The sequence below is a fragment of the Daphnia pulicaria genome, chromosome 7, assembly GCF_021234035.1.
Source record: "Daphnia pulicaria isolate SC F1-1A chromosome 7, SC_F0-13Bv2, whole genome shotgun sequence".
Taxonomy (NCBI): Eukaryota; Metazoa; Arthropoda; class Branchiopoda; order Diplostraca; family Daphniidae; genus Daphnia; species Daphnia pulicaria.
Genome location: NC_060919.1, coordinates 121,807 through 148,811, shown reverse-complemented (window position 1 = coordinate 148,811; position 27,005 = coordinate 121,807). Strand labels below are relative to the sequence as shown.

At 45.5% G+C, this 27,005-nt stretch overlaps 61 non-coding genes across 61 annotated transcripts; 20 read left to right on the top strand and 41 right to left on the bottom strand.

Annotated features, from left to right (window-relative positions):
- Window positions 1-453: 453 nt before the first annotated feature.
- Trnae-uuc lies at window positions 454-525 on the bottom strand. The gene has a single exon. It is a non-coding gene; the product is annotated as a tRNA-Glu (tRNA).
- A 17-nt stretch (window positions 526-542) lies between these two features.
- On the bottom strand, window positions 543-615 carry Trnaf-gaa. The gene has a single exon. It is a non-coding gene; the product is annotated as a tRNA-Phe (tRNA).
- A 152-nt stretch (window positions 616-767) lies between these two features.
- On the top strand, window positions 768-839 carry Trnap-agg. The gene has a single exon. It is a non-coding gene; the product is annotated as a tRNA-Pro (tRNA).
- Window positions 840-1,357: 518 nt separating this feature from the next.
- On the bottom strand, window positions 1,358-1,429 carry Trnae-uuc. The gene has a single exon. It is a non-coding gene; the product is annotated as a tRNA-Glu (tRNA).
- Window positions 1,430-1,446: 17 nt separating this feature from the next.
- Window positions 1,447-1,519, bottom strand: Trnaf-gaa. The gene has a single exon. It is a non-coding gene; the product is annotated as a tRNA-Phe (tRNA).
- A 152-nt stretch (window positions 1,520-1,671) lies between these two features.
- Trnap-agg lies at window positions 1,672-1,743 on the top strand. The gene has a single exon. It is a non-coding gene; the product is annotated as a tRNA-Pro (tRNA).
- Window positions 1,744-2,260: 517 nt separating this feature from the next.
- Window positions 2,261-2,332, bottom strand: Trnae-uuc. The gene has a single exon. It is a non-coding gene; the product is annotated as a tRNA-Glu (tRNA).
- Window positions 2,333-2,349: 17 nt separating this feature from the next.
- Window positions 2,350-2,422, bottom strand: Trnaf-gaa. Its single transcript has one exon. It is a non-coding gene; the product is annotated as a tRNA-Phe (tRNA).
- Window positions 2,423-2,574: 152 nt separating this feature from the next.
- Trnap-agg lies at window positions 2,575-2,646 on the top strand. The gene has a single exon. It is a non-coding gene; the product is annotated as a tRNA-Pro (tRNA).
- Window positions 2,647-3,170: 524 nt separating this feature from the next.
- Trnae-uuc lies at window positions 3,171-3,242 on the bottom strand. Its single transcript has one exon. It is a non-coding gene; the product is annotated as a tRNA-Glu (tRNA).
- Window positions 3,243-3,259: 17 nt separating this feature from the next.
- Window positions 3,260-3,332, bottom strand: Trnaf-gaa. Its single transcript has one exon. It is a non-coding gene; the product is annotated as a tRNA-Phe (tRNA).
- A 152-nt stretch (window positions 3,333-3,484) lies between these two features.
- Window positions 3,485-3,556, top strand: Trnap-agg. The gene has a single exon. It is a non-coding gene; the product is annotated as a tRNA-Pro (tRNA).
- A 518-nt stretch (window positions 3,557-4,074) lies between these two features.
- On the bottom strand, window positions 4,075-4,146 carry Trnae-uuc. The gene has a single exon. It is a non-coding gene; the product is annotated as a tRNA-Glu (tRNA).
- A 17-nt stretch (window positions 4,147-4,163) lies between these two features.
- On the bottom strand, window positions 4,164-4,236 carry Trnaf-gaa. The gene has a single exon. It is a non-coding gene; the product is annotated as a tRNA-Phe (tRNA).
- A 742-nt stretch (window positions 4,237-4,978) lies between these two features.
- On the bottom strand, window positions 4,979-5,050 carry Trnae-uuc. The gene has a single exon. It is a non-coding gene; the product is annotated as a tRNA-Glu (tRNA).
- A 17-nt stretch (window positions 5,051-5,067) lies between these two features.
- On the bottom strand, window positions 5,068-5,140 carry Trnaf-gaa. The gene has a single exon. It is a non-coding gene; the product is annotated as a tRNA-Phe (tRNA).
- A 152-nt stretch (window positions 5,141-5,292) lies between these two features.
- On the top strand, window positions 5,293-5,364 carry Trnap-agg. The gene has a single exon. It is a non-coding gene; the product is annotated as a tRNA-Pro (tRNA).
- Window positions 5,365-5,882: 518 nt separating this feature from the next.
- Window positions 5,883-5,954, bottom strand: Trnae-uuc. Its single transcript has one exon. It is a non-coding gene; the product is annotated as a tRNA-Glu (tRNA).
- A 17-nt stretch (window positions 5,955-5,971) lies between these two features.
- On the bottom strand, window positions 5,972-6,044 carry Trnaf-gaa. The gene has a single exon. It is a non-coding gene; the product is annotated as a tRNA-Phe (tRNA).
- A 152-nt stretch (window positions 6,045-6,196) lies between these two features.
- Trnap-agg lies at window positions 6,197-6,268 on the top strand. The gene has a single exon. It is a non-coding gene; the product is annotated as a tRNA-Pro (tRNA).
- Window positions 6,269-6,786: 518 nt separating this feature from the next.
- Window positions 6,787-6,858, bottom strand: Trnae-uuc. The gene has a single exon. It is a non-coding gene; the product is annotated as a tRNA-Glu (tRNA).
- A 17-nt stretch (window positions 6,859-6,875) lies between these two features.
- Window positions 6,876-6,948, bottom strand: Trnaf-gaa. Its single transcript has one exon. It is a non-coding gene; the product is annotated as a tRNA-Phe (tRNA).
- A 152-nt stretch (window positions 6,949-7,100) lies between these two features.
- Window positions 7,101-7,172, top strand: Trnap-agg. Its single transcript has one exon. It is a non-coding gene; the product is annotated as a tRNA-Pro (tRNA).
- A 518-nt stretch (window positions 7,173-7,690) lies between these two features.
- Window positions 7,691-7,762, bottom strand: Trnae-uuc. The gene has a single exon. It is a non-coding gene; the product is annotated as a tRNA-Glu (tRNA).
- Window positions 7,763-7,779: 17 nt separating this feature from the next.
- On the bottom strand, window positions 7,780-7,852 carry Trnaf-gaa. Its single transcript has one exon. It is a non-coding gene; the product is annotated as a tRNA-Phe (tRNA).
- A 152-nt stretch (window positions 7,853-8,004) lies between these two features.
- Window positions 8,005-8,076, top strand: Trnap-agg. The gene has a single exon. It is a non-coding gene; the product is annotated as a tRNA-Pro (tRNA).
- Window positions 8,077-8,594: 518 nt separating this feature from the next.
- On the bottom strand, window positions 8,595-8,666 carry Trnae-uuc. Its single transcript has one exon. It is a non-coding gene; the product is annotated as a tRNA-Glu (tRNA).
- Window positions 8,667-8,683: 17 nt separating this feature from the next.
- Trnaf-gaa lies at window positions 8,684-8,756 on the bottom strand. The gene has a single exon. It is a non-coding gene; the product is annotated as a tRNA-Phe (tRNA).
- Window positions 8,757-8,908: 152 nt separating this feature from the next.
- Window positions 8,909-8,980, top strand: Trnap-agg. The gene has a single exon. It is a non-coding gene; the product is annotated as a tRNA-Pro (tRNA).
- A 518-nt stretch (window positions 8,981-9,498) lies between these two features.
- On the bottom strand, window positions 9,499-9,570 carry Trnae-uuc. The gene has a single exon. It is a non-coding gene; the product is annotated as a tRNA-Glu (tRNA).
- Window positions 9,571-9,587: 17 nt separating this feature from the next.
- On the bottom strand, window positions 9,588-9,660 carry Trnaf-gaa. Its single transcript has one exon. It is a non-coding gene; the product is annotated as a tRNA-Phe (tRNA).
- A 152-nt stretch (window positions 9,661-9,812) lies between these two features.
- Trnap-agg lies at window positions 9,813-9,884 on the top strand. The gene has a single exon. It is a non-coding gene; the product is annotated as a tRNA-Pro (tRNA).
- Window positions 9,885-10,402: 518 nt separating this feature from the next.
- Window positions 10,403-10,474, bottom strand: Trnae-uuc. Its single transcript has one exon. It is a non-coding gene; the product is annotated as a tRNA-Glu (tRNA).
- A 17-nt stretch (window positions 10,475-10,491) lies between these two features.
- Trnaf-gaa lies at window positions 10,492-10,564 on the bottom strand. Its single transcript has one exon. It is a non-coding gene; the product is annotated as a tRNA-Phe (tRNA).
- A 152-nt stretch (window positions 10,565-10,716) lies between these two features.
- Trnap-agg lies at window positions 10,717-10,788 on the top strand. Its single transcript has one exon. It is a non-coding gene; the product is annotated as a tRNA-Pro (tRNA).
- A 518-nt stretch (window positions 10,789-11,306) lies between these two features.
- Trnae-uuc lies at window positions 11,307-11,378 on the bottom strand. The gene has a single exon. It is a non-coding gene; the product is annotated as a tRNA-Glu (tRNA).
- Window positions 11,379-11,395: 17 nt separating this feature from the next.
- Window positions 11,396-11,468, bottom strand: Trnaf-gaa. The gene has a single exon. It is a non-coding gene; the product is annotated as a tRNA-Phe (tRNA).
- Window positions 11,469-11,620: 152 nt separating this feature from the next.
- On the top strand, window positions 11,621-11,692 carry Trnap-agg. The gene has a single exon. It is a non-coding gene; the product is annotated as a tRNA-Pro (tRNA).
- Window positions 11,693-12,210: 518 nt separating this feature from the next.
- Trnae-uuc lies at window positions 12,211-12,282 on the bottom strand. Its single transcript has one exon. It is a non-coding gene; the product is annotated as a tRNA-Glu (tRNA).
- A 17-nt stretch (window positions 12,283-12,299) lies between these two features.
- Trnaf-gaa lies at window positions 12,300-12,372 on the bottom strand. The gene has a single exon. It is a non-coding gene; the product is annotated as a tRNA-Phe (tRNA).
- Window positions 12,373-13,203: 831 nt separating this feature from the next.
- On the bottom strand, window positions 13,204-13,276 carry Trnaf-gaa. The gene has a single exon. It is a non-coding gene; the product is annotated as a tRNA-Phe (tRNA).
- A 152-nt stretch (window positions 13,277-13,428) lies between these two features.
- Trnap-agg lies at window positions 13,429-13,500 on the top strand. The gene has a single exon. It is a non-coding gene; the product is annotated as a tRNA-Pro (tRNA).
- Window positions 13,501-14,107: 607 nt separating this feature from the next.
- On the bottom strand, window positions 14,108-14,180 carry Trnaf-gaa. Its single transcript has one exon. It is a non-coding gene; the product is annotated as a tRNA-Phe (tRNA).
- Window positions 14,181-14,332: 152 nt separating this feature from the next.
- Trnap-agg lies at window positions 14,333-14,404 on the top strand. The gene has a single exon. It is a non-coding gene; the product is annotated as a tRNA-Pro (tRNA).
- Window positions 14,405-14,922: 518 nt separating this feature from the next.
- Window positions 14,923-14,994, bottom strand: Trnae-uuc. The gene has a single exon. It is a non-coding gene; the product is annotated as a tRNA-Glu (tRNA).
- Window positions 14,995-15,011: 17 nt separating this feature from the next.
- On the bottom strand, window positions 15,012-15,084 carry Trnaf-gaa. Its single transcript has one exon. It is a non-coding gene; the product is annotated as a tRNA-Phe (tRNA).
- A 152-nt stretch (window positions 15,085-15,236) lies between these two features.
- On the top strand, window positions 15,237-15,308 carry Trnap-agg. The gene has a single exon. It is a non-coding gene; the product is annotated as a tRNA-Pro (tRNA).
- A 518-nt stretch (window positions 15,309-15,826) lies between these two features.
- Window positions 15,827-15,898, bottom strand: Trnae-uuc. The gene has a single exon. It is a non-coding gene; the product is annotated as a tRNA-Glu (tRNA).
- Window positions 15,899-15,915: 17 nt separating this feature from the next.
- Window positions 15,916-15,988, bottom strand: Trnaf-gaa. The gene has a single exon. It is a non-coding gene; the product is annotated as a tRNA-Phe (tRNA).
- A 152-nt stretch (window positions 15,989-16,140) lies between these two features.
- Trnap-agg lies at window positions 16,141-16,212 on the top strand. The gene has a single exon. It is a non-coding gene; the product is annotated as a tRNA-Pro (tRNA).
- A 518-nt stretch (window positions 16,213-16,730) lies between these two features.
- On the bottom strand, window positions 16,731-16,802 carry Trnae-uuc. The gene has a single exon. It is a non-coding gene; the product is annotated as a tRNA-Glu (tRNA).
- Window positions 16,803-16,819: 17 nt separating this feature from the next.
- Window positions 16,820-16,892, bottom strand: Trnaf-gaa. Its single transcript has one exon. It is a non-coding gene; the product is annotated as a tRNA-Phe (tRNA).
- A 152-nt stretch (window positions 16,893-17,044) lies between these two features.
- Trnap-agg lies at window positions 17,045-17,116 on the top strand. Its single transcript has one exon. It is a non-coding gene; the product is annotated as a tRNA-Pro (tRNA).
- Window positions 17,117-17,723: 607 nt separating this feature from the next.
- Window positions 17,724-17,796, bottom strand: Trnaf-gaa. The gene has a single exon. It is a non-coding gene; the product is annotated as a tRNA-Phe (tRNA).
- A 152-nt stretch (window positions 17,797-17,948) lies between these two features.
- Window positions 17,949-18,020, top strand: Trnap-agg. Its single transcript has one exon. It is a non-coding gene; the product is annotated as a tRNA-Pro (tRNA).
- Window positions 18,021-18,845: 825 nt separating this feature from the next.
- On the bottom strand, window positions 18,846-18,918 carry Trnaf-gaa. Its single transcript has one exon. It is a non-coding gene; the product is annotated as a tRNA-Phe (tRNA).
- Window positions 18,919-19,070: 152 nt separating this feature from the next.
- Window positions 19,071-19,142, top strand: Trnap-agg. Its single transcript has one exon. It is a non-coding gene; the product is annotated as a tRNA-Pro (tRNA).
- Window positions 19,143-19,660: 518 nt separating this feature from the next.
- Trnae-uuc lies at window positions 19,661-19,732 on the bottom strand. The gene has a single exon. It is a non-coding gene; the product is annotated as a tRNA-Glu (tRNA).
- A 242-nt stretch (window positions 19,733-19,974) lies between these two features.
- Trnap-agg lies at window positions 19,975-20,046 on the top strand. The gene has a single exon. It is a non-coding gene; the product is annotated as a tRNA-Pro (tRNA).
- A 5,967-nt stretch (window positions 20,047-26,013) lies between these two features.
- On the bottom strand, window positions 26,014-26,085 carry Trnae-uuc. Its single transcript has one exon. It is a non-coding gene; the product is annotated as a tRNA-Glu (tRNA).
- Window positions 26,086-26,917: 832 nt separating this feature from the next.
- Trnae-uuc lies at window positions 26,918-26,989 on the bottom strand. Its single transcript has one exon. It is a non-coding gene; the product is annotated as a tRNA-Glu (tRNA).
- Window positions 26,990-27,005: the final 16 nt, after the last annotated feature.

The window sequence follows — 27,005 nt, the reverse complement described above, 5'->3', positions numbered from 1 at the left end:
ATGTAGCTCAGATGGTAGAGCGCTCGCTTAGCATGCGAGAAGTACGGGGATCGATACCCTGCATCTCCAGTACCACATGTTTTGCCTAGCATTGCACAATTGCAGACTCTTTACGCCTCATAATGATCAGATGTGACCGTTTTTGCCTGGGACATTACGGGAAATCATCGATACCGACGCTTTGATCTTTTCCAATAATGCAATCTTTTTCGAAATACTGATTTTGACTCTCCCAAATACTACTAGATGGCAGGTACGAAAACTGCCACGCCGTCTGTTGCCTTCCACCCTACCGGGACCAACTCCAGAGGAACTTCCGCACCCCACACGGACCAACATCAAATTGGGATTATCTTTGCTGATTTCCAACTTGTTACTGTAACACCGGAAATATCCGCAAATAAACGAAAAGAATTGAAACAATAGAATTCCTGAATAAAACGTATCTCTCCGTTCCCATACCGGGAATCGAACCCGAGCCTCCTGGGTGAAAGCCAGGTATCCTAGCCACTAGACCATATGGGATTTTGAACGAAGATTCCTGCCGAAACCCGGGATCGAACCAGGGACCTTTAGATCTTCAGTCTAACGCTCTCCCAACTGAGCTATTTCGGCACATTCAAAATGTAAATCAAACAAGAATAGTCCGGGTGACGGCCAATCTTTTTCGTCACAGCTACAAAGTGAACCCAATCGCATAACTCAAAAGACAAGCAATTCACTTTAGACATAGACGCTCGAAACACATTTTGACACTCTTTGAACACGGCTCATTGGTCTAGTCGTATGATTCTCGCTTAGGGTGCGAGAGGTCCCGGGTTCGATTCCCGGATGAGCCCTAGAAGATCCATTCTGATTTTATTATTGTTGTCTATAATCACTTCAAGTGTTGCATTTCATGGGGATGTAGCTCAGATGGTAGAGCGCTCGCTTAGCATGCGAGAAGTACGGGGATCGATACCCTGCATCTCCAGTACCACATGTTTTGCCTAGCATTGCACAATTGCAGACTCTTTACGCCTCATAATGATCAGATGTGACCGTTTTTGCCTGGGACATTACGGGAAATCATCGATACCGACGCTTTGATCTTTTCCAATAATACAATCTTTTTCGAAATACTGATTTTGACTCTCCCAAATACTACTAGATGGCAGGTACGAAAACTGCCTCGCCGTCTGTTGCCTTCCACCCTACCGGGACCAACTCCAGAGGAACTTCCGCACCCCACACGGACCAACATCAAATTGGGATTATCTTTGCTGATTTCCAACTTGTTACTGTAACACCGGAAATATCCGCAAATAAACGAAAAGAATTGAAACAATAGAATTCCTGAATAAAACGTATCTCTCCGTTCCCATACCGGGAATCGAACCCGAGCCTCCTGGGTGAAAGCCAGGTATCCTAGCCACTAGACCATATGGGATTTTGAACGAAGATTCCTGCCGAAACCCGGGATCGAACCAGGGACCTTTAGATCTTCAGTCTAACGCTCTCCCAACTGAGCTATTTCGGCACATTCAAAATGTAAATCAAACAAGAATAGTCCGGGTGACGGCCAATCTTTTTCGTCACAGCTACAAAGTGAACCCAATCGCATAACTCAAAAGACAAGCAATTCACTTTAGACATAGACGCTCGAAACACATTTTGACACTCTTTGAACACGGCTCATTGGTCTAGTCGTATGATTCTCGCTTAGGGTGCGAGAGGTCCCGGGTTCGATTCCCGGATGAGCCCTAGAAGATCCATTCTGATTTTATTATTGTTGTCTATAATCACTTCAAGTGTTGCATTTATGGGGATGTAGCTCAGATGGTAGAGCGCTCGCTTAGCATGCGAGAAGTACGGAGATCGATACCCTGCATCTCCAGTACCACATGTTTTGCCTAGCATTGCACAATTGCAGACTCTTTACGCCTCATAATGATCAGATGTGACCGTTTTTGCCTGGGACATTACGGGAAATCATCGATACCGACGCTTTGATCTTTTCCAATAATGCAATCTTTTTCGAAATACTGATTTTGACTCTCCCAAATACTACTAGATGGCAGGTACGAAAACTGCCACGCCGTCTGTTGCCTTCCACCCTACCGGGACCAACTCCAGAGGAACTTCCGCACCCCACACGGACCAACATCAAATTGGGATTATCTTTGCTGATTTCCAACTTGTTACTGTAACACCGGAAATATCCGCAAATAAACGAAAAGAATTGAAACAATAGAATTCCTGAATAAAACGTATCTCTCCGTTCCCATACCGGGAATCGAACCCGAGCCTCCTGGGTGAAAGCCAGGTATCCTAGCCACTAGACCATATGGGATTTTGAACGAAGATTCCTGCCGAAACCCGGGATCGAACCAGGGACCTTTAGATCTTCAGTCTAACGCTCTCCCAACTGAGCTATTTCGGCACATTCAAAATGTAAATCAAACAAGAATAGTCCGGGTGACGGCCAATCTTTTTCGTCACAGCTACAAAGTGAACCCAATCGCATAACTCAAAAGACAAGCAATTCACTTTAGACATAGACGCTCGAAACACATTTTGACACTCTTTGAACACGGCTCATTGGTCTAGTCGTATGATTCTCGCTTAGGGTGCGAGAGGTCCCGGGTTCGATTCCCGGATGAGCCCTAGAAGATCCATTCTGATTTTATTATTGTTGTCTATAATCACTTCAAGTGTTGCATTTCATGGGGATGTAGCTCAGATGGATGCGAGCGCTCGCTCGCTTAGCATGCGAGAAGTACGGGGATCGATACCCTGCATCTCCAGTACCACATGTTTTGCCTAGCATTGCACAATTGCAGACTCTTTACGCCTCATAATGATCAGATGTGACCGTTTTTGCCTGGGACATTACGGGAAATCATCGATACCGACGCTTTGATCTTTTCCAATAATGCAATCTTTTTCGAAATACTGATTTTGACTCTCCCAAATACTACTAGATGGCAGGTACGAAAACTGCCACGCCGTCTGTTGCCTTCCACCCTACCGGGACCAACTCCAGAGGAACTTCCGCACCCCACACGGACCAACATCAAATTGGGATTATCTTTGCTGATTTCCAACTTGTTACTGTAACACCGGAAATATCCGCAAATAAACGAAAAGAATTGAAACAATAGAATTCCTGAATAAAACGTATCTCTCCGTTCCCATACCGGGAATCGAACCCGAGCCTCCTGGGTGAAAGCCAGGTATCCTAGCCACTAGACCATATGGGATTTTGAACGAAGATTCCTGCCGAAACCCGGGATCGAACCAGGGACCTTTAGATCTTCAGTCTAACGCTCTCCCAACTGAGCTATTTCGGCACATTCAAAATGTAAATCAAACAAGAATAGTCCGGGTGACGGCCAATCTTTTTCGTCACAGCTACAAAGTGAACCCAATCGCATAACTCAAAAGACAAGCAATTCACTTTAGACATAGACGCTCGAAACACATTTTGACACTCTTTGAACACGGCTCATTGGTCTAGTCGTATGATTCTCGCTTAGGGTGCGAGAGGTCCCGGGTTCGATTCCCGGATGAGCCCTAGAAGATCCATTCTGATTTTATTATTGTTGTCTATAATCACTTCAAGTGTTGCATTTCATGGGGATGTAGCTCAGATGGTAGAGCGCTCGCTTAGCATGCGAGAAGTACGGAGATCGATACCCTGCATCTCCAGTACCGTATGTTTTGCCTAGCATTGCACAATTGCAGACTCTTTACGCCTCATAATGATCAGATGTGACCGTTTTTGCCTGGGACATTACGGGAAATCATCGATACCGACGCTTTGATCTTTTCCAATAATGCAATCTTTTTCGAAATACTGATTTTGACTCTCCCAAATACTACTAGATGGCAGGTACGAAAACTGCCACGCCGTCTGTTGCCTTCCACCCTACCGGGACCAACTCCAGAGGAACTTCCGCACCCCACACGGACCAACATCAAATTGGGATTATCTTTGCTGATTTCCAACTTGTTACTGTAACACCGGAAATATCCGCAAATAAACGAAAAGAATTGAAACAATAGAATTCCTGAATAAAACGTATCTCTCCGTTCCCATACCGGGAATCGAACCCGAGCCTCCTGGGTGAAAGCCAGGTATCCTAGCCACTAGACCATATGGGATTTTGAACGAAGATTCCTGCCGAAACCCGGGATCGAACCAGGGACCTTTAGATCTTCAGTCTAACGCTCTCCCAACTGAGCTATTTCGGCACATTCAAAATGTAAATCAAACAAGAATAGTCCGGGTGACGGCCAATCTTTTTCGTCACAGCTACAAAGTGAACCCAATCGCATAACTCAAAAGACAAGCAATTCACTTTAGACATAGACGCTCGAAACACATTTTGACACTCTTTGAACACGGTTCATTGGTCTAGTCGTATGATTCTCGCTTAGGGTGCGAGAGGTCCCGGGTTCGATTCCCGGATGAGCCCTAGAAGATCCATTCTGATTTTATTATTGTTGTCTATAATCACTTCAAGTGTTGCATTTCATGGGGATGTAGCTCAGATGGTAGAGCGCTCGCTTAGCATGCGAGAAGTACGGAGATCGATACCCTGCATCTCCAGTACCGCATGTTTTGCCTAGCATTGCACAATTGCAGACTCTTTACGCCTCATAATGATCAGATGTGACCGTTTTTGCCTGGGACATTACGGGAAATCATCGATACCGACGCTTTGATCTTTTCCAATAATGCAATCTTTTTCGAAATACTGATTTTGACTCTCCCAAATACTACTAGATGGCAGGTACGAAAACTGCCACGCCGTCTGTTGCCTTCCACCCTACCGGGACCAACTCCAGAGGAACTTCCGCACCCCACACGGACCAACATCAAATTGGGATTATCTTTGCTGATTTCCAACTTGTTACTGTAACACCGGAAATATCCGCAAATAAACGAAAAGAATTGAAACAATAGAATTCCTGAATAAAACGTATCTCTCCGTTCCCATACCGGGAATCGAACCCGAGCCTCCTGGGTGAAAGCCAGGTATCCTAGCCACTAGACCATATGGGATTTTGAACGAAGATTCCTGCCGAAACCCGGGATCGAACCAGGGACCTTTAGATCTTCAGTCTAACGCTCTCCCAACTGAGCTATTTCGGCACATTCAAAATGTAAATCAAACAAGAATAGTCCGGGTGACGGCCAATCTTTTTCGTCACAGCTACAAAGTGAACCCAATCGCATAACTCAAAAGACAAGCAATTCACTTTAGACATAGACGCTCGAAACACATTTTGACACTCTTTGAACACGGCTCATTGGTCTAGTCGTATGATTCTCGCTTAGGGTGCGAGAGGTCCCGGGTTCGATTCCCGGATGAGCCCTAGAAGATCCATTCTGATTTTATTATTGTTGTCTATAATCACTTCAAGTGTTGCATTTCATGGGGATGTAGCTCAGATGGTAGAGCGCTCGCTTAGCATGCGAGAAGTACGGAGATCGATACCCTGCATCTCCAGTACCGTATGTTTTGCCTAGCATTGCACAATTGCAGACTCTTTACGCCTCATAATGATCAGATGTGACCGTTTTTGCCTGGGACATTACGGGAAATCATCGATACCGACGCTTTGATCTTTTCCAATAATGCAATCTTTTTCGAAATACTGATTTTGACTCTCCCAAATACTACTAGATGGCAGGTACGAAAACTGCCACGCCGTCTGTTGCCTTCCACCCTACCGGGACCAACTCCAGAGGAACTTCCGCACCCCACACGGACCAACATCAAATTGGGATTATCTTTGCTGATTTCCAACTTGTTACTGTAACACCGGAAATATCCGCAAATAAACGAAAAGAATTGAAACAATAGAATTCCTGAATAAAACGTATCTCTCCGTTCCCATACCGGGAATCGAACCCGAGCCTCCTGGGTGAAAGCCAGGTATCCTAGCCACTAGACCATATGGGATTTTGAACGAAGATTCCTGCCGAAACCCGGGATCGAACCAGGGACCTTTAGATCTTCAGTCTAACGCTCTCCCAACTGAGCTATTTCGGCACATTCAAAATGTAAATCAAACAAGAATAGTCCGGGTGACGGCCAATCTTTTTCGTCACAGCTACAAAGTGAACCCAATCGCATAACTCAAAAGACAAGCAATTCACTTTAGACATAGACGCTCGAAACACATTTTGACACTCTTTGAACACGGCTCATTGGTCTAGTCGTATGATTCTCGCTTAGGGTGCGAGAGGTCCCGGGTTCGATTCCCGGATGAGCCCTAGAAGATCCATTCTGATTTTATTATTGTTGTCTATAATCACTTCAAGTGTTGCATTTCATGGGGATGTAGCTCAGATGGTAGAGCGCTCGCTTAGCATGCGAGAAGTACGGAGATCGATACCCTGCATCTCCAGTACCGCATGTTTTGCCTAGCATTGCACAATTGCAGACTCTTTACGCCTCATAATGATCAGATGTGACCGTTTTTGCCTGGGACATTACGGGAAATCATCGATACCGACGCTTTGATCTTTTCCAATAATGCAATCTTTTTCGAAATACTGATTTTGACTCTCCCAAATACTACTAGATGGCAGGTACGAAAACTGCCACGCCGTCTGTTGCCTTCCACCCTACCGGGACCAACTCCAGAGGAACTTCCGCACCCCACACGGACCAACATCAAATTGGGATTATCTTTGCTGATTTCCAACTTGTTACTGTAACACCGGAAATATCCGCAAATAAACGAAAAGAATTGAAACAATAGAATTCCTGAATAAAACGTATCTCTCCGTTCCCATACCGGGAATCGAACCCGAGCCTCCTGGGTGAAAGCCAGGTATCCTAGCCACTAGACCATATGGGATTTTGAACGAAGATTCCTGCCGAAACCCGGGATCGAACCAGGGACCTTTAGATCTTCAGTCTAACGCTCTCCCAACTGAGCTATTTCGGCACATTCAAAATGTAAATCAAACAAGAATAGTCCGGGTGACGGCCAATCTTTTTCGTCACAGCTACAAAGTGAACCCAATCGCATAACTCAAAAGACAAGCAATTCACTTTAGACATAGACGCTCGAAACACATTTTGACACTCTTTGAACACGGCTCATTGGTCTAGTCGTATGATTCTCGCTTAGGGTGCGAGAGGTCCCGGGTTCGATTCCCGGATGAGCCCTAGAAGATCCATTCTGATTTTATTATTGTTGTCTATAATCACTTCAAGTGTTGCATTTCATGGGGATGTAGCTCAGATGGTAGAGCGCTCGCTTAGCATGCGAGAAGTACGGAGATCGATACCCTGCATCTCCAGTACCGCATGTTTTGCCTAGCATTGCACAATTGCAGACTCTTTACGCCTCATAATGATCAGATGTGACCGTTTTTGCCTGGGACATTACGGGAAATCATCGATACCGACGCTTTGATCTTTTCCAATAATGCAATCTTTTTCGAAATACTGATTTTGACTCTCCCAAATACTACTAGATGGCAGGTACGAAAACTGCCACGCCGTCTGTTGCCTTCCACCCTACCGGGACCAACTCCAGAGGAACTTCCGCACCCCACACGGACCAACATCAAATTGGGATTATCTTTGCTGATTTCCAACTTGTTACTGTAACACCGGAAATATCCGCAAATAAACGAAAAGAATTGAAACAATAGAATTCCTGAATAAAACGTATCTCTCCGTTCCCATACCGGGAATCGAACCCGAGCCTCCTGGGTGAAAGCCAGGTATCCTAGCCACTAGACCATATGGGATTTTGAACGAAGATTCCTGCCGAAACCCGGGATCGAACCAGGGACCTTTAGATCTTCAGTCTAACGCTCTCCCAACTGAGCTATTTCGGCACATTCAAAATGTAAATCAAACAAGAATAGTCCGGGTGACGGCCAATCTTTTTCGTCACAGCTACAAAGTGAACCCAATCGCATAACTCAAAAGACAAGCAATTCACTTTAGACATAGACGCTCGAAACACATTTTGACACTCTTTGAACACGGCTCATTGGTCTAGTCGTATGATTCTCGCTTAGGGTGCGAGAGGTCCCGGGTTCGATTCCCGGATGAGCCCTAGAAGATCCATTCTGATTTTATTATTGTTGTCTATAATCACTTCAAGTGTTGCATTTCATGGGGATGTAGCTCAGATGGTAGAGCGCTCGCTTAGCATGCGAGAAGTACGGGGATCGATACCCTGCATCTCCAGTACCACATGTTTTGCCTAGCATTGCACAATTGCAGACTCTTTACGCCTCATAATGATCAGATGTGACCGTTTTTGCCTGGGACATTACGGGAAATCATCGATACCGACGCTTTGATCTTTTCCAATAATGCAATCTTTTTCGAAATACTGATTTTGACTCTCCCAAATACTACTAGATGGCAGGTACGAAAACTGCCACGCCGTCTGTTGCCTTCCACCCTACCGGGACCAACTCCAGAGGAACTTCCGCACCCCACACGGACCAACATCAAATTGGGATTATCTTTGCTGATTTCCAACTTGTTACTGTAACACCGGAAATATCCGCAAATAAACGAAAAGAATTGAAACAATAGAATTCCTGAATAAAACGTATCTCTCCGTTCCCATACCGGGAATCGAACCCGAGCCTCCTGGGTGAAAGCCAGGTATCCTAGCCACTAGACCATATGGGATTTTGAACGAAGATTCCTGCCGAAACCCGGGATCGAACCAGGGACCTTTAGATCTTCAGTCTAACGCTCTCCCAACTGAGCTATTTCGGCACATTCAAAATGTAAATCAAACAAGAATAGTCCGGGTGACGGCCAATCTTTTTCGTCACAGCTACAAAGTGAACCCAATCGCATAACTCAAAAGACAAGCAATTCACTTTAGACATAGACGCTCGAAACACATTTTGACACTCTTTGAACACGGCTCATTGGTCTAGTCGTATGATTCTCGCTTAGGGTGCGAGAGGTCCCGGGTTCGATTCCCGGATGAGCCCTAGAAGATCCATTCTGATTTTATTATTGTTGTCTATAATCACTTCAAGTGTTGCATTTCATGGGGATGTAGCTCAGATGGTAGAGCGCTCGCTTAGCATGCGAGAAGTACGGGGATCGATACCCTGCATCTCCAGTACCACATGTTTTGCCTAGCATTGCACAATTGCAGACTCTTTACGCCTCATAATGATCAGATGTGACCGTTTTTGCCTGGGACATTACGGGAAATCATCGATACCGACGCTTTGATCTTTTCCAATAATGCAATCTTTTTCGAAATACTGATTTTGACTCTCCCAAATACTACTAGATGGCAGGTACGAAAACTGCCACGCCGTCTGTTGCCTTCCACCCTACCGGGACCAACTCCAGAGGAACTTCCGCACCCCACACGGACCAACATCAAATTGGGATTATCTTTGCTGATTTCCAACTTGTTACTGTAACACCGGAAATATCCGCAAATAAACGAAAAGAATTGAAACAATAGAATTCCTGAATAAAACGTATCTCTCCGTTCCCATACCGGGAATCGAACCCGAGCCTCCTGGGTGAAAGCCAGGTATCCTAGCCACTAGACCATATGGGATTTTGAACGAAGATTCCTGCCGAAACCCGGGATCGAACCAGGGACCTTTAGATCTTCAGTCTAACGCTCTCCCAACTGAGCTATTTCGGCACATTCAAAATGTAAATCAAACAAGAATAGTCCGGGTGACGGCCAATCTTTTTCGTCACAGCTACAAAGTGAACCCAATCGCATAACTCAAAAGACAAGCAATTCACTTTAGACATAGACGCTCGAAACACATTTTGACACTCTTTGAACACGGCTCATTGGTCTAGTCGTATGATTCTCGCTTAGGGTGCGAGAGGTCCCGGGTTCGATTCCCGGATGAGCCCTAGAAGATCCATTCTGATTTTATTATTGTTGTCTATAATCACTTCAAGTGTTGCATTTCATGGGGATGTAGCTCAGATGGTAGAGCGCTCGCTTAGCATGCGAGAAGTACGGAGATCGATACCCTGCATCTCCAGTACCGCATGTTTTGCCTAGCATTGCACAATTGCAGACTCTTTACGCCTCATAATGATCAGATGTGACCGTTTTTGCCTGGGACATTACGGGAAATCATCGATACCGACGCTTTGATCTTTTCCAATAATGCAATCTTTTTCGAAATACTGATTTTGACTCTCCCAAATACTACTAGATGGCAGGTACGAAAACTGCCACGCCGTCTGTTGCCTTCCACCCTACCGGGACCAACTCCAGAGGAACTTCCGCACCCCACACGGACCAACATCAAATTGGGATTATCTTTGCTGATTTCCAACTTGTTACTGTAACACCGGAAATATCCGCAAATAAACGAAAAGAATTGAAACAATAGAATTCCTGAATAAAACGTATCTCTCCGTTCCCATACCGGGAATCGAACCCGAGCCTCCTGGGTGAAAGCCAGGTATCCTAGCCACTAGACCATATGGGATTTTGAACGAAGATTCCTGCCGAAACCCGGGATCGAACCAGGGACCTTTAGATCTTCAGTCTAACGCTCTCCCAACTGAGCTATTTCGGCACATTCAAAATGTAAATCAAACAAGAATAGTCCGGGTGACGGCCAATCTTTTTCGTCACAGCTACAAAGTGAACCCAATCGCATAACTCAAAAGACAAGCAATTCACTTTAGACATAGACGCTCGAAACACATTTTGACACTCTTTGAACACGGCTCATTGGTCTAGTCGTATGATTCTCGCTTAGGGTGCGAGAGGTCCCGGGTTCGATTCCCGGATGAGCCCTAGAAGATCCATTCTGATTTTATTATTGTTGTCTATAATCACTTCAAGTGTTGCATTTCATGGGGATGTAGCTCAGATGGTAGAGCGCTCGCTTAGCATGCGAGAAGTACGGAGATCGATACCCTGCATCTCCAGTACCGCATGTTTTGCCTAGCATTGTACAATTGCAGACTCTTTACGCCTCATAATGATCAGATGTGACCGTTTTTGCCTGGGACATTACGGGAAATCATCGATACCGACGCTTTGATCTTTTCCAATAATGCAATCTTTTTCGAAATACTGATTTTGACTCTCCCAAATACTACTAGATGGCAGGTACGAAAACTGCCACGCCGTCTGTTGCCTTCCACCCTACCGGGACCAACTCCAGAGGAACTTCCGCACCCCACACGGACCAACATCAAATTGGGATTATCTTTGCTGATTTCCAACTTGTTACTGTAACACCGGAAATATCCGCAAATAAACGAAAAGAATTGAAACAATAGAATTCCTGAATAAAACGTATCTCTCCGTTCCCATACCGGGAATCGAACCCGAGCCTCCTGGGTGAAAGCCAGGTATCCTAGCCACTAGACCATATGGGATTTTGAACGAAGATTCCTGCCGAAACCCGGGATCGAACCAGGGACCTTTAGATCTTCAGTCTAACGCTCTCCCAACTGAGCTATTTCGGCACATTCAAAATGTAAATCAAACAAGAATAGTCCGGGTGACGGCCAATCTTTTTCGTCACAGCTACAAAGTGAACCCAATCGCATAACTCAAAAGACAAGCAATTCACTTTAGACATAGACGCTCGACACACATTTTGACACTCTTTGAACACGGCTCATTGGTCTAGTCGTATGATTCTCGCTTAGGGTGCGAGAGGTCCCGGGTTCGATTCCCGGATGAGCCCTAGAAGATCCATTCTGATTTTATTATTGTTGTCTATAATCACTTCAAGTGTTGCATTTCATGGGGATGTAGCTCAGATGGTAGAGCGCTCGCTTAGCATGCGAGAAGTACGGGGATCGATACCCTGCATCTCCAGTACCACATGTTTTGCCTAGCATTGCACAATTGCAGACTCTTTACGCCTCATAATGATCAGATGTGACCGTTTTTGCCTGGGACATTACGGGAAATCATCGATACCGACGCTTTGATCTTTTCCAATAATGCAATCTTTTTCGAAATACTGATTTTGACTCTCCCAAATACTACTAGATGGCAGGTACGAAAACTGCCACGCCGTCTGTTGCCTTCCACCCTACCGGGACCAACTCCAGAGGAACTTCCGCACCCCACACGGACCAACATCAAATTGGGATTATCTTTGCTGATTTCCAACTTGTTACTGTAACACCGGAAATATCCGCAAATAAACGAAAAGAATTGAAACAATAGAATTCCTGAATAAAACGTATCTCTCCGTTCCCATACCGGGAATCGAACCCGAGCCTCCTGGGTGAAAGCCAGGTATCCTAGCCACTAGACCATATGGGATTTTGAACGAAGATTCCTGCCGAAACCCGGGATCGAACCAGGGACCTTTAGATCTTCAGTCTAACGCTCTCCCAACTGAGCTATTTCGGCACATTCAAAATGTAAATCAAACAAGAATAGTCCGGGTGACGGCCAATCTTTTTCGTCACAGCTACAAAGTGAACCCAATCGCATAACTCAAAAGACAAGCAATTCACTTTAGACATAGACGTTCGAAACACATTTTGACACTCTTTGAACACGGCTCATTGGTCTAGTCGTATGATTCTCGCTTAGGGTGTGAGAGGTCCCGGGTTCGATTCCCGGATGAGCCCTAGAAGATCCATTCTGATTTTATTATTGTTGTCTATAATCACTTCAAGTGTTGCATTTCATGGGGATATAGCTCAGATGGTAGAGCGCTCGCTTAGCATGCGAGAAGTACGGGGATCGATACCCTGCATCTCCAGTACCACATGTTTTGCCTAGCATTGCACAATTGCAGACTCTTTACGCCTCATAATGATCAGATGTGACCGTTTTTGCCTGGGACATTACGGGAAATCATCGATACCGACGCTTTGATCTTTTCCAATAATGCAATCTTTTTCGAAATACTGATTTTGACTCTCCCAAATACTACTAGATGGCAGGTACGAAAACTGCCACGCCGTCTGTTGCCTTCCACCCTACCGGGACCAACTCCAGAGGAACTTCCGCACCCCACACGGACCAACATCAAATTGGGATTATCTTTGCTGATTTCCAACTTGTTACTGTAACACCGGAAATATCCGCAAATAAACGAAAAGAATTGAAACAATAGAATTCCTGAATAAAACGTATCTCTCCGTTCCCATACCGGGAATCGAACCCGAGCCTCCTTGGTGAAAGCCAGGTATCCTAGCCACTAGACCATATGGGATTTTGAACGAAGATTCCTGCCGAAACCCGGGATCGAACCAGGGACCTTTAGATCTTCAGTCTAACGCTCTCCCAACTGAGCTATTTCGGCACATTCAAAATGTAAATCAAACAAGAATAGTCCGGGTGACGGCCAATCTTTTTCGTCACAGCTACAAAGTGAACCCAATCGCATAACTCAAAAGACAAGCAATTCACTTTAGACATAGACGCTCGAAACACATTTTGACACTCTTTGAACACGGCTCATTGGTCTAGTCGTATGATTCTCGCTTAGGGTGCGAGAGGTCCCGGGTTCGATTCCCGGATGAGCCCTAGAAGATCCATTCTGATTTTATTATTGTTGTCTATAATCACTTCAAGTGTTGCATTTCATGGGGATGTAGCTCAGATGGTAGAGCGCTCGCTTAGCTTGCGAGAAGTACGGGGATCGATACCCTGCATCTCAAGTACCACATGTTTTGCCTAGCATTGCACAATTGCAGACTCTTTACGCCTCATAATGATCAGATGTGACCGTTTTTGCCTGGGACATTACGGGAAATCATCGATACCGACGCTTTGATCTTTTCCAATAATGCAATCTTTTTCGAAATACTGATTTTGACTCTCCCAAATACTACTAGATGGCAGGTACGAAAACTGCCACGCCGTCTGTTGCCTTCCACCCTACCGGGACCAACTCCAGAGGAACTTCCGCACCCCACACGGACCAACATCAAATTGGGATTATCTTTGCTGATTTCCAACTTGTTACTGTAACACCGGAAATATCCGCAAATAAACGAAAAGAATTGAAACAATAGAATTCCTGAATAAAACGTATCTCTCCGTTCCCATACCGGGAATCGAATCCGAGCCTCCTGGGTGAAAGCCAGGTATCCTAGCCACTAGACCATATGGGATTTTGAACGAAGATTCCTGCCGAAACCCGGGATCGAACCAGGGACCTTTAGATCTTCAGTCTAACGCTCTCCCAACTGAGCTATTTCGGCACATTCGAAATGTAAATCAAACAACAATAGTCCGGGTGACGGCCAATCTTTTTCGTCACAGCTACAAAGTGAACCCAATCGCATAACTCAAAAGACAAGCAATTCACTTTAGACATAGACGCTCGAAACACATTTTGACACTCTTTGAACACGGCTCATTGGTCTAGTCGTATGATTCTCGCTTAGGGTGCGAGAGGTCCCGGGTTCGATTCCCGGATGAGCCCTAGAAGATCCATTCTGATTTTATTATTGTTGTCTATAATCACTTCAAGTGTTGCATTTCATGGGGATGTAGCTCAGATGGTAGAGCGCTCGCTTAGCATGCGAGAAGTACGGGGATCGATACCCTGCATCTCCAGTACCACATGTTTTGCCTAGCATTGCACAATTGCAGACTCTTTACGCCTCATAATGATCAGATGTGACCGTTTTTGCCTGGGACATTACGGGAAATCATCGATACCGACGCTTTGATCTTTTCCAATAATGCAATCTTTTTCGAAATACTGATTTTGACTCTCCCAAATACTACTAGATGGCAGGTACGAAAACTGCCACGCCGTCTGTTGCCTTCCACCCTACCGGGACCAACTCCAGAGGAACTTCCGCACCCCACACGGACCAACATCAAATTGGGATTATCTTTGCTGATTTCCAACTTGTTACTGTAACACCGGAAATATCCGCAAATAAACGAAAAGAATTGAAACAATAGAATTCCTGAATAAAACGTATCTCTCCGTTCCCATACCGGGAATCGAACCCGAGCCTCCTGGGTGAAAGCCAGGTATCCTAGCCACTAGACCATATGGGATTTTGAACGAAGATTCCTGCCGAAACCCGGGATCGAACCAGGGACCTTTAGATCTTCAGTCTAACGCTCTCCCAACTGAGCTATTTCGGCACATTCAAAATGTAAATCAAACAAGAATATTCCGGGTGACGGCCAATCTTTTTCGTCACAGCTACAAAGTGAACCCAATCGCATAACTCAAAAGACAAGCAATTCACTTTAGACATAGACGCTCGAAACACATTTTGACACTCTTTGAACACGGCTCATTGGTCTAGTCGTATGATTCTCGCTTAGGGTGCGAGAGGTCCCGGGTTCGATTCCCGGATGAGCCCCAGAAGATCCATTCTGATTTTATTATTGTTGTCTATAATCACTTCAAGTGTTGCATTTCATGGGGATGTAGCTCAGATGGTAGAGCGCTCGCTTAGCATGCGAGAAGTACGGGGATCGATACCCTGCATCTCCAGTACCACATGTTTTGCCTAGCATTGCACAATTGCAGACTCTTTACGCCTCATAATGATCAGATGTGACCGTTTTTGCCTGGGACATTACGGGAAATCATCGATACCGACGCTTTGATCTTTTCCAATAATGCAATCTTTTTCGAAATACTGATTTTGACTCTCCCAAATACTACTAGATGGCAGGTACGAAAACTGCCACGCCGTCTGTTGCCTTCCACCCTACCGGGACCAACTCCAGAGGAACTTCCGCACCCCACACGGACCAACATCAAATTGGGATTATCTTTGCTGATTTCCAACTTGTTACTGTAACACCGGAAATATCCGCAAATAAACGAAAAGAATTGAAACAATAGAATTCCTGAATAAAACGTATCTCTCCGTTCCCATACCGGGAATCGAACCCGAGCCTCCTGGGTGAAAGCCAGGTATCCTAGCCACTAGACCATATGGGATTTTGAACGAAGATTCCTGCCGAAACCCGGGATCGAACCAGGGACCTTTAGATCTTCAGTCTAACGCTCTCCCAACTGAGCTATTTCGGCACATTCAAAATGTAAATCAAACAAGAATAGTCCGGGTGACGGCCAATCTTTTTCGTCACAGCTACAAAGTGAACCCAATCGCATAACTCAAAAGACAAGCAATTCACTTTAGACATAGACGCTCGACACACATTTTGACACTCTTTGAACACGGCTCATTGGTCTAGTCGTATGATTCTCGCTTAGGGTGCGAGAGGTCCCGGGTTCGATTCCCGGATGAGCCCTAGAAGATCCATTCTGATTTTATTATTGTTGTCTATAATCACTTCAAGTGTTGCATTTCATGGGGATGTAGCTCAGATGGTAGAGCGCTCGCTTAGCATGCGAGAAGTACGGGGATCGATACCCTGCATCTCCAGTACCACAAGTTTTGCCTAGCATTGCACAATTGCAGACTCTTTACGCCTCATAATGATCAGATGTGACCGTTTTTGCCTGGGACATTACGGGAAATCATCGATACCGACGCTTTGATCTTTTCCAATAATGCAATCTTTTTCGAAATACTGATTTTGACTCTCCCAAATACTACTAGATGGCAGGTACGAAAACTGCCACGCCGTCTGTTGCCTTCCACCCTACCGGGACCAACTCCAGAGGAACTTCCGCACCCCACACGGACCAACATCAAATTGGGATTATCTTTGCTGATTTCCAACTTGTTACTGTAACACCGGAAATATCCGCAAATAAACGAAAAGAATTGAAACAATAGAATTCCTGAATAAAACGTATCTCTCCGTTCCCATACCGGGAATCGAACCCGAGCCTCCTGGGTGAAAGCCAGGTATCCTAGCCACTAGACCATATGGGATTTTGAACGAAGATTCCTGCCGAAACCCGGGATCGAACCAGGGACCTTTAGATCTTCAGTCTAACGCTCTCCCAACTGAGCTATTTCGGCACATTCAAAATGTAAATCAAACAAGAATAGTCCGGGTGACGGCCAATCTTTTTCGTCACAGCTACAAAGTGAACCCAATCGCATAACTCAAAAGACAAGCAATTCACTTTAGACATAGACGCTCGAAACACATTTTGACACTCTTTGAACACGGCTCATTGGTCTAGTCGTATGATTCTCGCTTAGGGTGCGAGAGGTCCCGGGTTCGATTCCCGGATGAGCCCTAGAAGATCCATTCTGATTTTATTATTGTTGTCTATAATCACTTCAAGTGTTGCATTTCATGGGGATGTAGCTCACATGGTAGAGCGCTCGCTTAGCATGCGAGAAGTACGGGGATCGATACCCTGCATCTCCAGTACCACATGTTTTGCCTAGCATTGCACAATTGCAGACTCTTTACGCCTCATAATGATCAGATGTGACCGTTTTTGCCTGGGACATTACGGGAAATCATCGATACCGACGCTTTGATCTTTTCCAATAATGCAATCTTTTTCGAAATACTGATTTTGACTCTCCCAAATACTACTAGATGGCAGGTACGAAAACTGCCACGCCGTCTGTTGCCTTCCACCCTACCGGGACCAACTCCAGAGGAACTTCCGCACCCCACACGGACCAACATCAAATTGGGATTATCTTTGCTGATTTCCAACTTGTTACTGTAACACCGGAAATATCCGCAAATAAACGAAAAGAATTGAAACAATAGAATTCCTGAATAAAACGTATCTCTCCGTTCCCATACCGGGAATCGAACCCGAACCTCCTGGGTGAAAGCCAGGTATCCTAGCCACTAGACCATATGGGATTTTGAACGAAGATTCCTGCCGAAACCCGGGATCGAACCAGGGACCTTTAGATCTTCAGTCTAACGCTCTCCCAACTGAGCTATTTCGGCACATTCAAAATGTAAATCAAACAAGAATATTCCGGGTGACGGCCAATCTTTTTCGTCACAGCTACAAAGTGAACCCAATCGCATAACTCAAAAGACAAGCAATTCACTTTAGACATAGACGCTCGAAACACATTTTGACACTCTTTGAACACGGCTCATTGGTCTAGTCGTATGATTCTCGCTTAGGGTGCGAGAGGTCCCGGGTTCGATTCCCGGATGAGCCCTAGAAGATCCATTCTGATTTTATTATTGTTGTCTATAATCACTTCAAGTGTTGCATTTCATGGGAATGTAGCTCAGATGGTAGAGCGCTCGCTTAGCATGCGAGAAGTACGGGGATCGATACCCTGCATCTCCAGTACCACATGTTTTGCCTAGCATTGCACAATTGCAGACTCTTTACGCCTCATAATGATCAGATGTGACCGTTTTTGCCTGGGACATTACGGGAAATCATCGATACCGACGCTTTGATCTTTTCCAATAATGCAATCTTTTTCGAAATACTGATTTTGACTCTCCCAAATACTACTAGATGGCAGGTACGAAAACTGCCACGCCGTCTGTTGCCTTCCACCCTACACTGTTTTGCCTAGCATTGCACAATTGCAGACTCTTTACGCCTCATAATGATCAGATGTGACCGTTTTTGCCTGGGACATTACGGGAAATCATCGATACCGACGCTTTGATCTTTTCCAATAATGCAATCTTTTTCGAAATACTGATTTTGACTCTCCCAAATACTACTAGATGGCAGGTACGAAAACTGCCACGCCGTCTGTTGCCTTCCACCCTACCGGGACCAACTCCAGAGGAACTTCCGCACCCCACACGGACCAACATCAAATTGGGATTATCTTTGCTGATTTCCAACTTGTTACTGTAACACCGGAAATATCCGCAAATAAACGAAAAGAATTGAAACAATAGAATTCCTGAATAAAACGTATCTCTCCGTTCCCATACCGGGAATCGAACCCGAGCCTTCTGGGTGAAAGCCAGGTATCCTAGCCACTAGACCATATGGGATTTTGAACGAAGATTCCTGCCGAAACCCGGGATCGAACCAGGGACCTTTAGATCTTCAGTCTAACGCTCTCCCAACTGAGCTATTTCGGCACATTCAAAATGTAAATCAAACAACAATAGTCCGGGTGACGGCCAATCTTTTTCGTCACAGCTACAAAGTGAACCCAATCGCATAACTCAAAAGACAAGCAATTCACTTTAGACATAGACGCTCGAAACACATTTTGACACTCTTTGAACACGGCTCATTGGTCTAGTCGTATGATTCTCGCTTAGGGTGCGAGAGGTCCCGGGTTCGATTCCCGGATGAGCCCTAGAAGATCCATTCTGATTTTATTATTGTTGTCTATAATCACTTCAAGTGTTGCATTTCATGGGGATGTAGCTCAGATGGTAGAGCGCTCGCTTAGCATGCGAGAAGTACGGGGATCGATACCCTGCATCTCCAGTACCACATGTTTTGCCTAGCATTGCACAATTGCAGACTCTTTACGCCTCATAATGATCAGATGTGACCGTTTTTGCCTGGGACATTACGGGAAATCATCGATACCGACGCTTTGATCTTTTCCAATAATGCAATCTTTTTCGAAATACTGATTTTGACTCTCCCAAATACTACTAGATGGCAGGTACGAAAACTGCCACGCCGTCTGTTGCCTTCCACCCTACCGGGACCAACTCCAGAGGAACTTCCGCACCCCACACGGACCAACATCAAATTGGGATTATCTTTGCTGATTTCCAACTTGTTACTGTAACACCGGAAATATCCGCAAATAAACGAAAAGAATTGAAACAATAGAATTCCTGAATAAAACGTATCTCTCCGTTCCCATACCGGGAATCGAACCCGAGCCTCCTGGGTGAAAGCCAGGTATCCTAGCCACTAGACCATATGGGATTTTGAACGAAGATTCCTGCCGAAACCCGGGATCGAACCAGGGACCTTTAGATCTTCAGTCTAACGCTCTCCCAACTGAGCTATTTCGGCGCATTCAAAATGTAAATCAAACAAGAATAGTCCGGGTGACGGCCAATCTTTTTCGTCACAGCTACAAAGTGAACCCAATCGCATAACTCAAAAGACAAGCAATTCACTTTAGACATAGACGCTCGAAACACATTTTGACACTTTTTGAACACGGCTCATTGGTCTAGTCGTATGATTCTCGCTTAGGGTGCGAGAGGTCCCGGGTTCGATTCCCGGATGAGCCCTAGAAGATCCATTCTGATTTTATTATTGTTGTCTATAATCACTTCAAGTGTTGCATTTCATGGGGATGTAGCTCAGATGGTAGAGCGCTCGCTTAGCATGCGAGAAGTACGGGGATCGATACCCTGCATCTCCAGTACCACATGTTTTGCCTAGCATTGCACAATTGCAGACTCTTTACGCCTCATAATGATCAGATGTGACCGTTTTTGCCTGGGACATTACGGGAAATCATCGATACCGACGCTTTGATCTTTTCCAATAATGCAATCTTTTTCGAAATACTGATTTTGACTCTCCCAAATACTACTAGATGGCAGGTACGAAAACTGCCACGCCGTCTGTTGCCTTCCACCCTACCGGGACCAACTCCAGAGGAACTTCCGCACCCCACACGGACCAACATCAAATTGGGATTATCTTTGCTGATTTCCAACTTGTTACTGTAACACCGGAAATATCCGCAAATAAACGAAAAGAATTGAAACAATAGAATTCCTGAATAAAACGTATCTCTCCGTTCCCATACCGGGAATCGAACCCGAGCCTCTTGGGTGAAAGCCAGGTATCCTAGCCACTAGACCATATGGGATTTTGAACGAAGATTCCTGCCGAAACCCGGGATCGAACCAGGGACCTTTAGATCTTCAGTCTAACGCTCTCCCAACTGAGCTATTTCGGCACATTCAAAATGTAAATCAAACAAGAATAGTCCGGGTGACGGCCAATCTTTTTCGTCACAGCTACAAAGTGAACCCAATCGCATAACTCAAAAGACAAGCAATTCACTTTAGACATAGACGCTCGAAACACATTTTGACACTCTTTAAACACGGCTCATTGGTCTAGTCGCATGATTCTCGCTTAGGGTGCGAGAGGTCCCGGGTTCGATTCCCGGATGAGCCCTAGAAGATCCATTCTGATTTTATTATTGTTGTCTATAATCACTTCAAGTGTTGCATTTCATGGGGATGTAGCTCAGATGGTAGAGCGCTCGCTTAGCATGCGAGAAGTACGGGGATCGATACCCTGCATCTCCAGTACCACATGTTTTGCCTAGCATTGCACAATTAGGAAATTGCTCGAGATCGCGTAGCGATCGATGAGCAGTTGGAATTGTATGAAATTAGAGAGACCTTAACTGGGTGTGGACACGATGTATTACAGCCATTTGACGCAACACAAAAACAAAAGAAAAACGGATTGTCTTCTTCGGGCGATAACGCCCCTTGCCACCTCAGACCTTTAAGGCTTCCTATACATAACTAATAAATAGTAATTCTTCTGTGGGTAACGGAATCCTCTGCATCTTGATGACTGGGTGACGGTCAATAGCCATTGCCGCGACCCCTGTGAATACAAAAAAGAACATTTATCAACTGTTGGGATGGTGGGTGGGTGCCTTAACTTAGTTAAGGTCTCTCTAATTTCATACAATTCCAACTGCTCATCGATCGCTACGCGATCTCGAGCAATTTCCTAATTGTACTCAATTAGCTCCACCTTAACTGGGTGATTTAGAAGTCTAGTATTCACTCTACTCCCAGAATTGCATTTTGGAAATTTTCGGAGACGATTCTTTTATTATAGTGTGAGGAAAACACACTTTCCGTTGCCCAGCTACCCGTACGAAGGATTGTTTCGATAGGCAGGCCGGAAGATTTAGCTTTGGAGGCCGAAGCCCCACGGGTAGAATGAGCGCTATATACCGATGTGTCGACCCCTGCGTCGGCTAACACCGATTTAATCCAACGGGCAATAGATGAAGCTCCGATTGGAGCGTGTGGAGATTTAATGCCCAAAATCAGGCTGGAAGGGGGCCGGCTTTCTCTGAACGATCGAGTCAAATTTACGTACCTTTCAAGGCACAGGACTGGGCAAAGGTTGGAAGGGGGGTCCAGCTTACACAAAGAGAAGGATTGGATATCGTTCGACTTGCGTTGATTCTTCCTCAGCTTCAATAAGGCGAACTTCACGACTGGACCCGAGAAAACTATTGACTCCGAATCAATTGCTGCAATTTCGGAAACTCTAAATAAGGATGTAAGAGCTAACAAGATGACAAGTTTATGCGACAAGGAGGTGAGGCTCAAGTCTACATCCGGTCCAAGTGATTGTAAATGGCGCAAGACAACCCCGACATCCCAAAATTCGGTATATTTTGGCTTCGGTGGAGTGGAATTAAAAATTCCCTGCATTAACTTGATGACTAATGGATGCTTGCCGACATCATAGCCTTCCATCTGTTCCAGCGTACCCGAGAGCATCGAACGATACACATTGATCGATCTATAAGCCAAACCTTTTCCGTGGAGGTCGGACAAAAATTCTAAAATCGTACCTAGAGCAGGAGACACGGGATCTTGATCCCGTTCTGTACACCAACTGACCCAACCGTTCCAGCAGCTCTGGTAGGCAGTTGATGTGGCCTCACGATTTCCTGCCAGGAGTAGGTGGACCACTTTGTCCGAAAGGCCTTTGTTTTCGAGTCTTTGCCTGATAAGGCCCATGCGACCATTAGCAGTGACCCTCGAGCCAGCAGTGGATGAGGGTTCCCTTCCGGATCCGACAGTAGATTCGCCACCGGTTTCAGGATACGAGGCGGTTGGTATGCCAACTCCATTATTGTTGGCCACCAAGGTTGTGCTGGCCAGACCGGCGTCAGCAGAAGCGCATCCGCTTGATCCCTCCAGATCTTTAACAAGCATCTGTGAATGAGTTTGAACGGCGGGAACGCATAGCCTCTCAATTTGCCCCAATCCATCGTGAATGCATCCACTGCCATCGCGTCCGGCTGTGGCTGCCAACTGATGAACTTGTCCAGCTGACGGTTCCAAGCTGCTGCAAATAAATCTATTTGCGGGTTCCACAGGGACGCTATTTGCTTGAAATAGTCCGGCCGTAGTTTCCAATCGCCGGCTTCCAGATTCAGCCTGGACTGGTGATCTGCAACCACATTCAAAATACCTGGTACGTGTACCGCCTGGATCGCAATCTGTCTACTTTCACACCAAGATACGATATCTAACATGATAGCGTTAAGATTGGCTGACTTGGTCCCACCTGCTTTGTTTACATATTGCACTGCCGTGAAATTATCCATCATAAGACGGACGGAAATTTTGCATAAATTCCCCGTAAAGGCTTTCAATGAAAACAGACCCGCCAGTAATTCGAGTTCATTAATGTGTCGATCCCTGTCATCTTCCGACCAGGGTCCTCTTGTCGTAATACCGTTTTGTACTCCCCCCCATCCTTTTTTTGACGCGTCCGAGTATATAATAATATCGGGTTCTACAGCTGTCATGGCCCGGCCGTTTAAGGACTCAATGTTGTCAACCCACCATTTTAGATTGTCCCGCGACTCTCTGTCTAGCTTCACGATAGCGCTAAGTGATCCATTGAATCTAGAATTTCCATTTATATGAAAACGTTGCAGTGCTCTGTAGTGGGCCTGTGCGAAAGGAATGCATTTGACTGCCCAAGCTAAATTCCCTAAAATTTTCGAAATCTCCCGGAGCGAAGCTGTTTCCCGCTTCATTAAGTCGTTACATAAATGCAAAATTTCGACCAACTTTTCATGACGCAGAGAGAGGGAAAGGTGGAGGGAATTTACAATCAAACCCAGATATTCAATGATCTGCGTTGGCTCTTCGATAGTTTTTTCAATGTTTATTAAAAAACCGCAGTTTTCTAATATTTCTTTGGCTAATAAAAAATCTTTCCTCGCCCCTTCCTCGCAATTGTTAAGCAAAAGAATGTCGTCAAGGTAAATTATGAGACGGACCCCTTGTTTCCTTAGGAAAGTTATGACTGGCTTTAAAACTTTAGTAAAAATCCAAGGTGCGGACGACAAACCGAAGGCCAGGGTTTTAAACTGATAGAAAACCTCCCCCCATTTTACTTTTACAAACTTCCGATCCTCCTTGCGCAGGGGGAGGGTTAGATACGCATCTTTCAGATCAATTTTAGTAAAGAAATCACCTGGGCGGATCAGCTCTTGGAGGAGGGGAATACCTTCCATTTTAAAGTGAACGGGCCTAACAAATTTGTTGAGCGCTTTCAAATTTACGATGGGCCTGAAACCTCCTGTACGTTTCGGGATCACAAATAGACCACTGATAAAACCCCCTTCTGGTTCAATCGGTTCGATGGCCCCCTTTTCCAAAAGAGATTTTACTTCCTGATCACAGATTTCTAACTGATCTTTGCCCATCTGCATATTACCCTGGGGGTGTGTTTGAAACGGGGGGGACACGAAATCAATTTGAACGCCCTCGCTTACACTCTGAATGATCCACGGATCATTCGAAATCGAGTGCCAGAAATCTACGAAAAATTTTAACCTACCCCCAACCGGGGGAAAACACGCGGCTTGTTTAGGCGCCGATAAAATTGGCACATACCTTTGGCTCGATTTCTGCTTGTTGTTCCTATAGCCTCCATTCGAGTTGCTGGAACCACCGAAGTTGCCTCCTCGGTTGCCACCATTGAAGCCGTTACGGTGATAGCCGCTTGCGGAATTTCTAGGATTATAGTTGGTGGGTGGGTAGCGACTTTTGAAGCTCGATGATTGGCCTGCCGGGCGTCCGATGTTCCTCAATTTCTGGTCGTTAGTCGCCTCTCTAACCATCTCCTTAATGAAGTGACTGCCGAACAGGGCTCCACACTGTTTAGCCTTAAAACGTTCCGGTTCCTTTAACAAGGAGACGAACTTCGGATCGGACACCTTCAATAAATTTTCGCGGCGGTTGGCCGTGATTCCATGGAAAGTGTGGCCCCACAAACGCAGGGCGACATCGACAGCCTCCGCCATGGGCGAGTTTTGAAGTTCTCCTTCGGCCATCTGCTCTTTCAGATAAAGAAGAGGGCGAGCGACATCTAGGACCTTATACTGTTCAGCTTTCAGGGTTTTTTCAGTAGCCTCCGCCTTCACCATTTCGGGGCACTTGAGATCTTTGAAACGACGGGCAAGAGAGGAATCCACCTGATGACATTTTAAATCAAAATCAGTGTCAGAAAAGCTGGGCAAAAAACTCTCCCGTAGCTGCTTGGCTTCCGAAGGACTCAGGGTTGAAGTCATCCAGTCTCTGACGACCCGCATGCGTCTTCTGGGGACTGCAAATTTCCGTGGCAGGTTCTCCCTTGGGGGTTCAGGAACGCCGATACCACCAGCACCTCCCGCGCCACCAGCACCACCTGCATCGCCTTCTTGCGGCTGATCTCCTCGCCTCCGTCGGTCTTCATCTTGCTGCTCACGCTCTCGTTGGGCCTGAAGTTCACGGTCTCGCAGTTCTTGCTCACGTGCCCGATCTAGGATATCTTGATCTTCCTGGTTGATGTCTCTTCTTTCACGGTTGCGATTTGCTCGATCACGATCACGATTGTTTCGACGAGAATCTCTTGATGAATTTGAACTGGAACTGGAAGTAGGACTTGAACTTGGGCTAGAACCAGCCATGACTGCGTTGCGTCAAAGCCGAAAAGCGTCTGAGGTGGCAAGGGGCGTTATCGCCCGAAGAAGACAATCCGTTTTTCTTTTGTTTTTGTGTTGCGTCAAATGGCTGTAATACATCGTGTCCACACCCAGTTAAGGTGGAGCTAATTGAGTACAATTGCAGACTCTTTACGCCTCATAATGATCAGATGTGACCGTTTTTGCCTGGGACATTACGGGAAATCATCGATACCGACGCTTTGATCTTTTCCAATAATGCAATCTTTTTCGAAATACTGATTTTGACTCTCCCAAATACTACTAGATGGCAGGTACGAAAACTGCCACGCCGTCTGTTGCCTTCCACCCTACCGGGACCAACTCCAGAGGAACTTCCGCACCCCACACGGACCAACATCAAATTGGGATTATCTTTGCTGATTTCCAACTTGTTACTGTAACACCGGAAATATCCGCAAATAAACGAAAAGAATTGAAACAATAGAATTCCTGAATAAAACGTATCTCTCCGTTCCCATACCGGGAATCGAACCCGAGCCTCCTGGGTGAAAGCCAGGTATCCTAGCCACTAGACCATATGGGATTTTGAACGAAGATTCCTGCCGAAACCCGGGATCGAACCAGGGACCTTTAGATCTTCAGTCTAACGCTCTCCCAACTGAGCTATTTCGGCACATTCAAAATGTAAATCAAACAAGTATAGTCCGGGTGACGGCCAATCTTTTTCGTCACAGCTACAAAGTGAACCCAATCGCATAACTCAAAAGACAAGCAATTCACTTTAGACATAGACGTTCGAAACACATTTTGACACTCTTTGAACACGGCTCATTGGTCTAGTCGTATGATTCTCGCTTAGGGTGTGAGAGGTCCCGGGTTCGATTCCCGGATGAGCCCTAGAAGATCCATTCTGATTTTATTATTGTTGTCTATAATCACTTCAAGTGTTGCATTTCATGGGGATGTAGCTCAGATGGTAGAGCGCTCGCTTAGCATGCGAGAAGTACGGGGATCGATACCCTGCATCTCCAGTACCACATGTTTTGCCTAGCATTGCACAATTGCAGACTCTTTACGCCTCATAATGATCAGATGTGACCGTTTTTGCCTGGGATATTACGGGAAATCATCGATACCTACGCTTTGATCTTTTCCAATAATGCAATCTTTTTCGAAATACTGATTTTGACTCTCCCAAATACTACTAGATGGCAGGTACGAAAACTGCCACGCCGTCTGTTGCCTTCCACCCTACCGGGACCAACTCCAGAGGAACTTCCGCACCCCACACGGACCAACATCAAATTGGGATTATCTTTGCTGATTTCCAACTTGTTACTGTAACACCGGAAATATCCGCAAATAAACGAAAAGAATTGAAACAATAGAATTCCTGAATAAAACGTATCTCTCCGTTCCCATACCGGGAATCGAACCCGAGCCTCCTGGGTGAAAGCCAGGTATCCTAGCCACTAGACCATATGGGATTTTGAACGAAGATTC